General features: G+C 46.3%; 1 protein-coding gene across 4 annotated transcripts in view; it reads left to right on the forward strand.

Moving 5' to 3' along the window:
• The window catches only part of ST6GAL1 (ST6 beta-galactoside alpha-2,6-sialyltransferase 1), a 45,048-nt gene that overhangs the window by 12,309 nt on the left and 19,641 nt on the right, over window positions 1–13,098 (forward strand). For 3 of the 4 annotated variants that reach the window (XM_069024047.1, XM_069024050.1, XM_069024048.1), the window contains exon 2: window positions 2,631–2,785. The exons of the other annotated variant lie outside the window; for it this stretch is intronic. The gene's annotated coding sequence lies outside the window, so the exon portion shown is untranslated. The remainder of the gene's footprint in view (window positions 1–2,630; window positions 2,786–13,098) is intronic. 4 annotated transcript variants of the gene reach the window in all.

The raw sequence follows: 13,098 nt of genomic DNA on the forward strand, positions 1-13,098 counted from the left end.
CAGCATTAACAATTAAGCAATAAACAAATACCATTTCTTTTACAAGACGACAGACAGCAGGATGTTTTCCTCTGCCAAAGCATCCATCAGGCTATTGGTTATGCTGTAGCTGGTAAGGTAGGAAGGAGAAATGGTTCCTCACTGTAGAAAGAAGATAAGTCATAAGTCTCCATCGATTGCCAGTGGGAGGGATGCTGAATGACAGAGGAGGCAGTTGCCTCCTCCTCCTGGTCCCACAGGCTGGTGATTACTGGCTATTAGTGCAGAGGCCTGTCACACTGGAGCCTGGATGTTACTAGAGTGTATTAGATCCCTTTGGGCAGACAAACTCACCTGGACTGATACTTAATATTCAGGATCCTTCCATATAGATCCTCTGTTTCAGGAGGGGAGAAGAATTAATGACAAATTAATGAAAACTTTTACATTTCTGAAATAGGGGGTAATTATGGGCCCCTACTTAACCTTGTCATCTTTCAAGCTATTGTCTCTTTTAGTAATTATCTGCTTGTATTCCTGATGGGGAAACTTGCAGTGTAGAAATGTTGTGCTGATGAATTTCTCAAACTCTGGTTTGACCCGAAGGCAAGGAGACCTGATCACTCTTGTGCTCATGGCTTTCAAGCTCTGCCCAGGGACACTGCCCACCCTGCAGCTTGTGGCTCTCAGCACCCAGCACAGGCTCTGTGCACATCTGGAAGGTGCTGGGCTGTCAGAGGTGTTCCTGAGCAGGCACTCTTGCTGTCCTGCTTTGGTGAGGGACACATCCTTGATCCTTTTGCCTCCCAGAGATGCTGGTGAATATTTTTGAGCATTTTGCCCTGTTAGCAGGAAGGACTGGGTGAATGGCTGGGAAGCTCCCTTGGCCCCAACTTGGCTGCTGTGCTTCCTCTTACAGCTCTGTGCCTGCCCAGGTTCTGCCACGGCAGAGGTTGCATTGCCTCTGGTGGCACCTCGGGGCTCACTTTCCAGTCATGTATCAAGGCAGACTTCAGCAGGGAGCAGGTAGCCAGGGGTGGATTGTTGTATGTTTTTAAAACTGCTGTCCCTGAAGAAGTGCTGCCTGACTGGACAACCAGTGTGCCAGGCTTCTTCAATTGTCTGTGCTTCTCTGCATCCCTTTAATCTCCTGTTTGCATCATTTTTCTCACTTAAATGCACCCTTTCTGCAGGCCACAAAGTCTGGTGGGAACACAGCCTGCAGCAAGGGGATCCTGCTGAGCTTGCAGGCCAGGGACTTCCTAGCCTGGCATGTAAACGTGCTGGGGCTCTGGCTCACCATGACTCATCCAGCCTTCCTGGACTGCCTTACAGCTCTCCTGGGGTCTGCCTGTCTAGATTTCCTCACTTGCTGTGATGGCTGACCCCTTGCTCAGTGATGTGCTTCTCAAAGATGCACCTATGCTGAGGTACTGCTGCAGGCTGGCAAACACAAAGAATGTTATTTTTCAGTCTAGCAGATAGTTGTTTCTTTTTTTTCTTGTTTGACCTAACCCTCAAGTATCATTCTAGTTTCACTCAGTCTCACCTGGCAGGAAACTTCACCAGCCTGTGCTGGTGGGACCTCAGTGCTTGTGATAGGGCATTGTGTGCTAATGTCTCTTTGCATGAGCAGCAGCACCCCTCGTTTTAATGTCTTCCTCCTTTCTTGCTTTTTACTCTTTTCCCCCATCTTCCTCCTTCATCACACAAAATGTATAAAACCTAAGCTTACTTTTTCCCCACTGCTTTCCCTCCCCTGCTGTGGTGTGCTGCAATGGGTTAGGGTCCTTGGATGGTTCAAGCTGGTAGTAATTTGGGATACGGACATCTTGGGACCTCTTACTAAACTGTAAGTGCTTGGGCTCCCTACTGAGAGCAGAAAGCTGAGCTGCTGGACTCGGGGTGGAACATATGCCAGGCCATGCACATACACTGGAAACTTGCCCAGGGCAGGCTAATTAGGGGAGCCAGTGTTTCCTCAAGTGGACTGTGTGCTCTTGCTTGCTAAACAGTCTTGTGATTAATATTTTATTTAAGAGGATTTTAGGACATGTGCTGCAGTTACACTGAGTTTCTTTTAGAAGTAGGGGAGAGGTTAGAAATATAAGCTCTGTAAAGGCTCTTTTGTGTTTCCAGCAAGGGTCATCAGGTAATTGCAGTGCATCGCTACTCCATTGTGTCAGAGTAGGCAGTAGGTTTTGCTATGGATAGTTCAGTGGGAGAAGGATCCTTGAAGGGCTTTGTACATGTTTTTGTACAGGCTGCATTCTTAAGATCTCCTTAGACCCATAGCTCCAGCACTAAGGGTGAGTTCTTCTGCCCTGATGTCAGCATTACCAACTCACCCTGGCTCCTGCCATTAGATTCTGGCAAGTTCTGCAGCCAGCAGGTGTTCATCAGCAGATTTTGCCTTCAAAACAAGGCTCTGTGTGGTGTTTTACTCAAGTAATGTTTCAAGGTGTCACCAGCTTGATTGTTGGCCTTATCCAGGACACACGGTGTGGACACAGCACTCTCCACATGCTCTGGGTGTTTGTGCCACTGCTGATTTGCTGTGTGGTCCCAGCTGGTGGCTGTAGTCTCCTGTCCAGTGTTTCTGACCAGTCTGATGTGCCTGTCTAACGTCTTCACCTTAATTTCTTTCTTAGGCTAGAGGGGCACATGGGAGCGTGAAGAATTGCATGGAGAGCACAGATGTGCTGCCCGCAGTGGCATCTCCTACAGATCTTATGTGGCAATCTGCTGCTGCCTGGAAGGGATTGACAGGAACCTCTGTGGACAGCAAAGGAACCTGGAGATGAAGGTGATGATCATGGCTCTTCCTCTTTTTTTTTTCCCCTGCCCCTTTTTTCACGTCCACATGTCTGCAGCAAGAGCAGGGCTGCTGTCAATGTGACAAGGCCACAGACATTGAGGCACTGCTGTTTGCACTGAGGCTGTCTCATGTTACATGCAGAGTTGGGAGGATGGTAAAGAAAACAGGGAGGGTTCCCTGATACTCCCTTAGCAACTATCCTATATTTCTCTATAAAGTGAAATAAAACATATATTCTGCTTCTTGTGGGAGCACTCGTAGAAGCTGATGTGTATTGGTTGTGTGCCAGAGATAAGAGTCTGATATCCAGTGTTTATTATGACTTGCATAAAATAAATGAGATGTGTACTGGGGCTCATTTTGGTAAGGGCTTTCTGTGAAACCCTTTGGGGACATTGCCTTTGGCTCTAGGTTAGAGTAATTAGCTGCCTACTTACACAGCTGACCTCTGCTGATCATGCCTGAAGTGCTTTTGCTGGTGGTGCCACTACTTTTCCTATCACTCTTCCCCACTGACATCCTGCCCATTATCACAGCACTGCAGTCCTTTGGCTGTTGCCCTCAAGGATGATGAGTATCATGTGAGCCGTTGCAGTGACTATTGCTGGTGCTGGATCCTCCCTTCTTCTCTCATGCATGGGAAAGCTAATTTGGTAGAAAGCATTTTTAGAGGCAACTGCAAATATAAGTATTGGGTTTATGGCTGTTTTCACGCATGAAGAAGGTTTGGGAGGACCTCATTGTACAGCTGCTTCTCTAAATGTTTAACTTGCTGGCATCAAGAGTGCCAGCTGTTGCTCTTTACTTCCTCTTCTGCTGGAAATATGCTAATGTCCTCTCCTCCACTTAAAACCGGATCTTTAATATGGAAAATGCACCACCCTTTCTTACTTTCTGGCTGAGCAACACTTCTCTCTCCCAGAGTTGTGTTACCTTTAGCATTGCAAACTGTAATGCTTGGGCATGGGTGGTGGAGTTCCAGCAGCTTGCTGGGGTCTGCTGAACTTCCAGTCCCAAAGCGGGCAGAGAGCAGCCAAAATCTGCACAGAGGTCAAGACAGCAGTTTGGAGCCTGGGGAGCATTGGCAGGAGGTAGGTGAGTGGAAAAGAAAAAGCATGGTCCATTGCCTTGGGCATCTCTGGCAGCTGCTCTTTTCATGGGGAAGGAAGAAAACTACACTGGAGACAGCTTGATTTCTGGTTAGGTGGGATTGGGTGGAGAATAAAGATTAAAGAAGCAGGTCAGCCATGGAGCTCTTCTGCCGCAAAACTTCTTGGTTTTGGTTGTTGCACAGAAACAAGGGGTTTTTAGTTCTGTTTTCCTTCCTTGTTCCTCTGTGGAAATCTTCTCCTCACTGGACAAAGATGTGACTTGGGATGTGATGCCAGGTGAGCTGGTGAAATAGCTGGATCCCATGTGGACATGGGAGCCTTCCTCTCTGAGGCTGTGGCAGCACAGGGCAAATCCACGTGCATGTGCAAGGCACAGATAGGCAGCAGGGACTGGGACTGTTGGCCTTGACTGGGTGCCTGCCTTTGGGACAGCTGAAACCCAAGGCCAAACTCATCTTTCAAGCTCAGATGGACCTTTTGTGTGGTGATACTCCTTCTCTTAATGAGCACTGGTAGCACTGAAGAGTCACCTTCCTTTTGTGCCAGAACAAAATCTTGATCCCCTTTTGAAACGCTCAGAAGTCTTCCTGTTGAACAGTCAAACCCAGCCCTCTGTGACTAAGTCTGGTTTCAGACTAGGCAGCCTGGTTAGGCCTGGCTTGCAAGATGGCGAGGCTGCTGGAAGAGATGGATATTTGAAAACCATCAAAGTGATGTATTTGGTCTGTAATATCTGTATCTCTGGCCACCCTCTTGCCAGTTACACTGTTTTACATGCTAATATCTGAAGTGAAAAAGGGACTTCCCTTTCTTCCTTTGGGCACATCTGAAATAGGGAAGTAAAACCAAAAACAGGCACACACTGCCCTACATGCGTCAGTGCTCCCTGTGGCTGTATGGGAGCCTCTCACCCCTTCCTGCTTTAGAAAGGGGCAGAGCCTGCCTGTTGGAGAAGAGGGTTTGTTGTGTGTTGGGCATAGATGGTCAGAGGCAGAGGAGAGGATAGGGATGCACTTTGGTGTGCTGTGTTCAGGTTTAGGAGTGGTTTTCCAATTTGGGTGTCCAGGTAAGTGGACACCAGAAGCAAAGCCTTCGACCATGTACTAGAATAGTTTCCCTTCAGGATAATGGGATGATGCACATGTAATGGTGTTGTGTAAGATGAACAGAGCAACTAATTCTGCTTTTGCTGAAGTGCAGTGTGAACCCATGTGCTTGTTTTGGCTGCGGTTTCATGTATACTTTAGAGAAAGTCCCACCAGTGCTCAGTCTGGGGCAGCTCTGTCAGGAGCTGGGTTTTGGTGTATGTGACTCTGCAGCTGCTCTGGTGGCAGCAGCCTGTTTCCGTGTACTTGTGGCTTCTCCTCTCTGTGAGGTCCTGTGGCAGGTGATACTCATCTCAGACACTGCTTTGCACTTGAAACATTTTGTGGGACTTGTACATGAGCTCTGAAATACCTGGGTGAGCAGAGGATATGAGCCCAGGACAAGCACTGCATGCAGTGGATCTGGGAGAGATGGAGGGGAAAAGCTGACCAAAACTGAAAATAAGGAAAGGACTTCCAAGAAGGAAGGTTAGTGGAGGGTGGGAGGAGACCTGGCGATGGGATCTCACCAAGGCAGGAGGGCAGCTTCCTGCTGCTGCACTGTGGGGAAAGGCCACAGAAATTAGGGCATCTCCTTGTGCTGTGTGGATGCTGGAAGGGGTGCGAGGGGCCTTAGGGCAGATTTCCCAGGAGGAAGAGGAGAGTCCCGGAGGTGCAGACACAGTAGGAAAGCACCCAGTTCCTCGTGGGTAGCACACATACCCACCTCCAGCCTCCCTCCCCTGCTCCACGCAGCGCTGTGCGTCCCTGGGCTCTGAGCACAGCTCTTGCACGAACCGCCGCGGTTGGTGACGGGTGCTCAGCAGCAGCGCTGCTGCTCTGTGGGATCAGGCAGAGCAGAGCACGGGGCTTTCATCTGCCCTGGCAGCAGCAGCAGCGCCTTGGCCCCGTTAAAGGCTAAGGGGGAGGGAGCCAGCACCTCCAGACGAGTGTGTGGGGAGTTTCTGCTCTGCTCCCTGCTCTCACGCAAATGATTTTTCACCTCTTGGGGCCAGAATCTTCCGAGATCTCTGGAAGAGCTCCGATGTTCAGTCAGCTTTTAAAGACCTCCTGAAAATGGCATAGGAGGTTTGCTGCAAGTTTCTAAAGTACTGGTGCTTCCCCTCTTTGAAATGCCTACAGATAATGCTGTACAGAGATCCAGACAAGATAAAGAACCTGTGAACTGGGGCAGGCTTATAATTTTTAGCCTTGTACTTTGGGGAAAAAAAACCCTTAAATTTCTGTTCTAGAAGACTTCAGAAAATATTCATCAGGCTGATGCATTTTAACTAGTGATTTCTATATTTGTTACTTTAGAGTGAGGAAGAAAAATTCAGAGCTAACGCCATGTAAAAGTAATTTCCCTTGACAACGTACAACTCTGGCCTACATGCATGTTGGACAGCTTATGAAGAAGCTTTTATTTCTGAAATATCACTGTATTATGAATGCATTATTACTTAACTCAAAAATAGATGAGGATATGTACATAAATATATAAGTACATGTATTCGTTATAAATCCGAGAGAGAATACGTGTTTCAGTGGAACAGAACCACCTTAGCTGAACTGGCCTGATTCTGAAAAATAATTAGAAAAAAAAACCCAAACCAAAAAACCACAAACAAAAAGACCAGTGAAATGCAAATTAAAAATCCTAAAATAGTTTAAGACAACTTTGCTGGGCTGCTCTGCTGTTTTTCTTTGCTTTAATATTAAAGTGCTGTGGCTCTTCCTACATGTTATTCTAACCAGCATACCCAGGGCTTGAGGGTTCTCTGCCAGTTTAGCCTCAGGGGATACTGGTATGACAGCATGGGGGGGGAAATTGTGTGCCTGTTGTCAGGAGATATCTAGGACTTTGTATCTTCAGATGCTTGTGCAAGCTTAAAACACAGTATGGTAGCAGCCAACCTCCCATCCTGTTAACCTGGAGGGGAGTTTGTGGAGAGGAGAGCAGGGTACATTGCTGTTAAGGATTCTTTTGGCAGGAAAGGAAGGAGAAAGGGAAGATAAAGGGTCACCTAAGATCAGCTCCCATGAGACTATGGTGGCATTCCTATCTGAAGTGCTTAAAAATTTGTCCCTTAGAAGTGTACTGGAGTAAAGATTGGCAGATTTGTTTAAATAAAATGAATGAGTAACTTTTAACCTAAAACTTGGTCTGAGCTGGATCAAAAGTCAGCCTTGTTTAATGTTGAGTGAACTTTAAGCCTGGTGCTTTTCCACTTTGAGCTTGGATTGGATGTTGAGCAGCAAGAAGAAATGGCCTTGTGCTAGAGGTGACATCGGATCCTCTCCCAGTCTGGAACACTGTGGATGTTGTGGCACTGAGTGAGATCACTGCTGTTGGAAACACCCAGCTCTTGCTCTAAAGCAGTTAGGCATGGTGTCCCCCCAGGGTGTCCTGTGAGTCATCCCCCACCGCTGGCAGCCACCACCAGCCCGTGGAACATCTCTGCTGGATTTCTGCAGGCTCCTTGTCTGCACAGGGGTGCATCCATTCTAGGCATGACAGATGCCTGACTTCTGTGTCTGGGAGAGTTCCCTTTGTGAAGGAGGAAGTCTGTTGTCTATGTGGCCAGGTGGCACTGGGTGGCAAGAAGGAGCTGTGTGTGCTTGTGAGCAGGAGCAGCCCTTGGCAATAACATCCTCCTGCCATTTCTCTATGTATCATCCTTCCTCTCATATCTCATCCATCTTTCCAGCAAAAGGCTGGCTGGTTGTGCAAGTAGATGAGGACCTTTCATTGCTCTGGGAGGCTCAGAGAGCTTTTTTAAGTCTTACAACCACTTTCTAAGACTGAGAAACATGTTGTACATTGGCAGTATGAGAGCCAATATTGAATGGAGGAGATACAAAAACGTCTGGTGCCTTCTTTACTGCTTTAGGGAGTAACTTATGTTTTTGTTGGAATTATCTGTCTAGATCTCTCCCTCCATGCTGCAAGTTGTTACCTGGCTTTGATGAAAAACACATTTGTGCTGAGGCTCATTGTTAGTCTCCCTTTTTTCCCTTTTCCCCTGCTTTCTCAGGCTTCCTGCCCTGTATTCTGTACCCCCTGCACACTCAGCTGCCTGGCCATGGTGCTGGTGCCAGGCTCAGGCCGTGCTGGCTGCACTTGTGTGTCCACAGCACTTCAGAGCCTCTTGTGGGTGTGTGGGGCCCAGAGTAGCAGGCGACTGACTGTGGCTGTGCTTCTCCCTGGCACTGTGCATACCTGGGAAAGAATGGCCACCATTCATGCCACCCTGGGAAAGCAATAATCCTGCAGATTTCAAGAACTGCTGCTGCTGTGGGTAGTGACCAAGTTACTCCTGTCTGCTCTTCCACAGGGATGGCACAATGGGTTGGCATCCTTCATAGGGAAGGCACAAAGTCCCATGTACATGAAATGTCTTAAATACCAGAGGGCAGAAAGCTGCCTGCTTCAAGGAGTGGGGATGTGGTTCAGATCCATAACAGATCCATCCACTTGTCATCTGCAAGCTCTGCTGCCAAACTTGGTTCTGAAGTGCCGACTGTAGGAAATGAGTGATGTATTTGGGAGCAGGAGCTGCGTAGTGCTTTCCAGGCTTTACACCTGGTTTTCTGATGGGGAAGAAAGCAGGCTAAAAACACTGGGAGGAGGTGATAAAAGACATTAACGTGGCCTTTATTGCCTTCTTGACCTCTCAGAACCCCAGTAAGCTTTACATGTGTTTCAAGCATGGTGTTTTCCTCCCTCCAGCAACTGTGTAGGCTTGTTGTGTTTCAGATTAATTCGTGCCATGCCCACAGCAACACTGATCCGTCACTGGGATGCTGTCAGGGTATGTAAGTAGGGAAGAAAAAGGGACTTCTTTGGCTGTGTTGTATGTGGCACCATGGAGCTGCCAGTTGGGTAGCATGCTCTGTTTGGGAGCTTACAGCTGGAGGGAGTGCTAGGCTTTGCCAGTCCTCCATCCCACCAAAGAGTGAGCATTGCACATCAGAGAGGCACCTGTTTGTTCCAGCAAAGTGTTCTCCATGCTGGATCCTTAAGCAGAGGACATAATCTTGGGTTTGGGTAGGAGGTACTGCTGAACCTGCTTCCCTTTCCAAAACATCTGGATGGATGCTGAGGGAAGAAAATAGCAAGGAAGTTTCAAATGTAGGCTTTCTCAGGAAAGTTGCATTAATGTTTTCTGTTCTAAATACGTGTGCAAAACTTTGAGGGTGGAGGTGTGTCTTAAGCTTTTTAAATGTCTTTGAATATGTCTAGGCACCTAGATTTGTGCATTACATTTATATTGCCTATGATTTATAAAACTGAATTGTATTTAGGCAAGGTCGCTTCCCTAGAAATACTTTTGTGGGCTTATTGACAGTAGATGTATTTGAAATGCCCATACAAGGGGATAGTGTTCCCAGATGAATGTGTTTGAAAAACAGGGCAGCACTTGCTATTATTACTGAAGTTCGGGCACCCCAAGAGCTCACTGTGTGAGGATGTGAATTGTTGACACCCCTTGGCAAAACATATTTGGCATCTGCTACTGCAGATATTCTGACTTTTGAGAACCTGGCCGCTGCTTCAACAGTGAACAGTATCCAGGATCTTGGGGTGTGTTGATTCCTGTGTATCTGCTGCCTTGGCTGCTCAGCTGCAGCCTGACACTGAGCTTGGACCTGGCCTTTCTCACCAGCTTGTGTTGAGTTATACCTGGCTTTCCTCTGGTCGTTTCACTCTCAGTTTAACCAATAGAAATGGTGATGCATGGCAGAAGTGGTATCAATTAAGCTTTCCTATTGCTGTGGCTATGGAGACCAAAACCAAGTGGTTTTGAATAGTGGAAAAACATCTGATTATCATAACACTTTTTTTTCCCCTGCCTCTTTTTCTATCAGAGACAAAATAGTTAATGCTAATTTTGAAGTTTCCATTTGTACTCCATGCCTCAAGTTCCTTGCATAGGAAGGAACTACTTTGATTTATACTGGATAAAAAACTGAACTGCTTGTTACATGATTGTTTTTACAGTTTCTCTGTTAGTTATTTGCTTTGGGTTCTAGTGGGTGTCCTTTCTAGTGCTCTCTTAATTGCCATCAGGACCTGCCTTTTTTTTCAGCACCTGATGCTTTTTGATAAACAGTCTTCACAGCTGTATATGTCTTTGCATTATAAAATACAAACTTCTTAGTGAAAACCAATTTATTTTAAATGTAATGCAGGATGTGTTTTGCTTAACATAGAATAGTTTGAGTAGGGCTTTCTGAAGTCAATGGCCAGAACTGACACTTCACTCCTTTCTTCCAGTGAAGCTGGTGTGGTAGAACACTGCTGTTGAGTGCCAGCCCTGCCATCCCCAACAGGGATGAACTCTGGATATGTAGAGAAAAATAAATCTTGGTAGTGCTATTGGGCTGAAAACCAGCAATGGTAGATCCAGACTAGTGCAAGTTTATTTCACTTAGTGAAAGACGAGGTCTTAGGTTAAATTGAATTAGATTCTTCTTTGCGCAAGTTGTAAGGAGTTACTGCATTGTCCTTGAGACAGAAGGACCTTGTCCTCACCTGCAAAGGGCTGGCATCAGGCATAATATCCTGAAGGGTAGTGTCTCTGCAGCTGGCACACAGGGAGTTTTATTGTCCTGGGGCCATGGAACACCAATTACATGTCCTGGCGTGCAGTGATATTTGCAGAGGCGTTAAAGCGTTGACCTGCCACATGCTGTTAATTTAAAATAAAGAAGCTTCCCCCTTTCATTTTGAAGGATAAACATTGTAGAAAAACATATGCTTGGGGAGGTATGATTTAAAGGTGTAATGTTCCATGTAAAGTAGTCATAAGTGAGCGATTGCATCTTGGTCTTTAAAACTGGGCAGGGTTGGGGGATTTTTACTGCTGGCGTCTGTGTGGGAATGGCTGTGATAAAGCTGACTGATGATGAAAGCCTCACTTGTAAAGCCCTGACACTGGGGGTCTGGATACAGGAAAAGAAGCAGCATTTTTGGGAATTGCTACTGTTCACGTGTGTACGTCTTTCTCCAACTGAATGTGAAACTGGCAGTTTTAGAAATGGAAAAGGTTTTTTACCAAGAGGGGTCTCCAGGTATCTTGCTGAGCAAGACTCCCATGGACATGTGCCCATGGAAATGGCTTCTGTGTTGAGCTGCACTGGGAGCTGCCATGGTGGCTATCTGGCTGACTGCATCCAAGTGGGAGTGTGCGGCAAGAGCACAGGGCTGGCCTGGGGCATGCAGACACCCCATGCAGATGGGGTCTCTTTCCTGTCCAGTGCTGTTAACAAGGAATATTCAGCAGGTGTCTGTCTGTGGGGTAGGAGGTGGCGTTTAGTAAGGGAGAAGTGCTGCTCCCACCAGCTGAGGGCTTGATCCTGTTCTGGAGTTCTAAACATGCTATCCCTCTGGGCAAGTAACCCACCAAACAGGATGCTAAGCATGGTCCGCTGCATTCACTCATTAATTAGCTCAGTATATTTCGTAACTGGAGTCCATGTTATGAGACACTAAAAGCACCCTCTTTAGCAAGACTAAAATGTAAACCTCTAGTTAGATGAAGCACTGATAAATCTGATATCCTGTGACTCAGAAAGCAGTTTTAACTTATAAATAGTAATATTGTTGTTATTTAGAATACTTACGTGGTAAAAACTCGAATACATGTACACCATGGTTAAGGTCCTAGGTCCGTACAAAATACCCATTAGGAATTATTAAAAGAAGGGTTTAAATACTCATTTAGAGCACAGCAATATGTATTAAGAATGGTTTCAGTGGATTCCCCCATAAACATCAAGATTACTGTCATCTGATCATAGCACAAGTGGAGTGGGTTTGTCATCCCATATGTCATACTTGTTAATGTCAGGTGCTTTATTAGAGCTGAGCTCCAGCAGCTCCAAGCATGCACTTCACTTAAGACTGTACCTGATGTGGGCTGGTCCAGGGCCAGAGCTGTGGTGGCATCCTGCTGGGATGGCAGCAGCAAGGGGTGGGAAGCCACAGCAGTGCAGGTCACCTCTCTCCTTGGTTCTCGGTGGCTGGTGGTGACTGTGGTTCTGCAGGTGCCTGGCAAAGCCTGTATGGGGAGTGAAAGCAAAGCTGCTGCCTTTTAATGAGGGCAGAGGGGGAGGCAGAGTGCTGCTAGACAGAGCCACTCTCCAAAACCAGTATGGCACGTAGAAAAGAGCAGGAATAAAGGGCTGACACAGCCAGAAATGAAGGCTTCTGACTTCTATTAAATCCCAGTGTTTGTTGACATGTAAAACCAAAATGAAACACATGCTTAAGCTTTCCCCTGTGCCTCCCCCCAGAATCTGCCTCTCCTGTTCTCCTGGGAAGATTTTTTTTCAGCTGTGACAGCAGCATATTTTCACAGGCACATGCAGAGATTTTTAATGGAGGCAGGACTAATGGAATGATCTATTTCATTGCAAGGGATCTGTGTAGCTCCCTAATGTGTCACCTGAAATTTAACCATGTTTCTCATGTAAAATGCTTTTTTTCCCCTTAAATCTCTATGTAAAGTTTCCTTATTCTCCCCTTTCTGTTATGTTCTGTTTGGTGGCATTGGAAATGCCTAAATGTATGGCTCAACAGATGTTTTATTTTCACACACCATGATATTTTGGAAGGAAACCAAGAATTGCTAGAAGCAAGCCTTCCCTGCTTATATATTTACAAAATCATGATACACACAGTTGAAGTAACAGGCTGGGCTAAATAAGGTATCAGAGAGATCTGAAACTTGGCTCCAGATGGGCAGACCTTTAGCTTGGAAAACATTTTATCACCTTTCATTTGGTGGATCAAGCATGTGGAAAGTGGAGCTTCTTCATTTGCAAAATGGCATGAGCATAGTTTGTTTAATACTGTTAAGGGTCTTGATATCTATTTTTTCCTCAGGACAGGAATAGGGAATTTTAAGAGCAGATATGGTTTTAAGGTTACTTTTTGAATCCAAATTTTTTCTCTTCTTAGGTTTCCTTGAGTATGTTATTTTGAACAGAAAAATTCCTGCCCTACACTTCCATGTCTTTCCTCTTTTCCACACACTTACATCGGAACTCATTCAGCATCTGGTACCTACCACTGCTCTTTTCAGAGATGCTTTGC

Source organism: Aphelocoma coerulescens, chromosome 9 (genome assembly GCF_041296385.1).
Source record: "Aphelocoma coerulescens isolate FSJ_1873_10779 chromosome 9, UR_Acoe_1.0, whole genome shotgun sequence".
Lineage (NCBI taxonomy): Eukaryota > Metazoa > Chordata > Aves > Passeriformes > Corvidae > Aphelocoma > Aphelocoma coerulescens.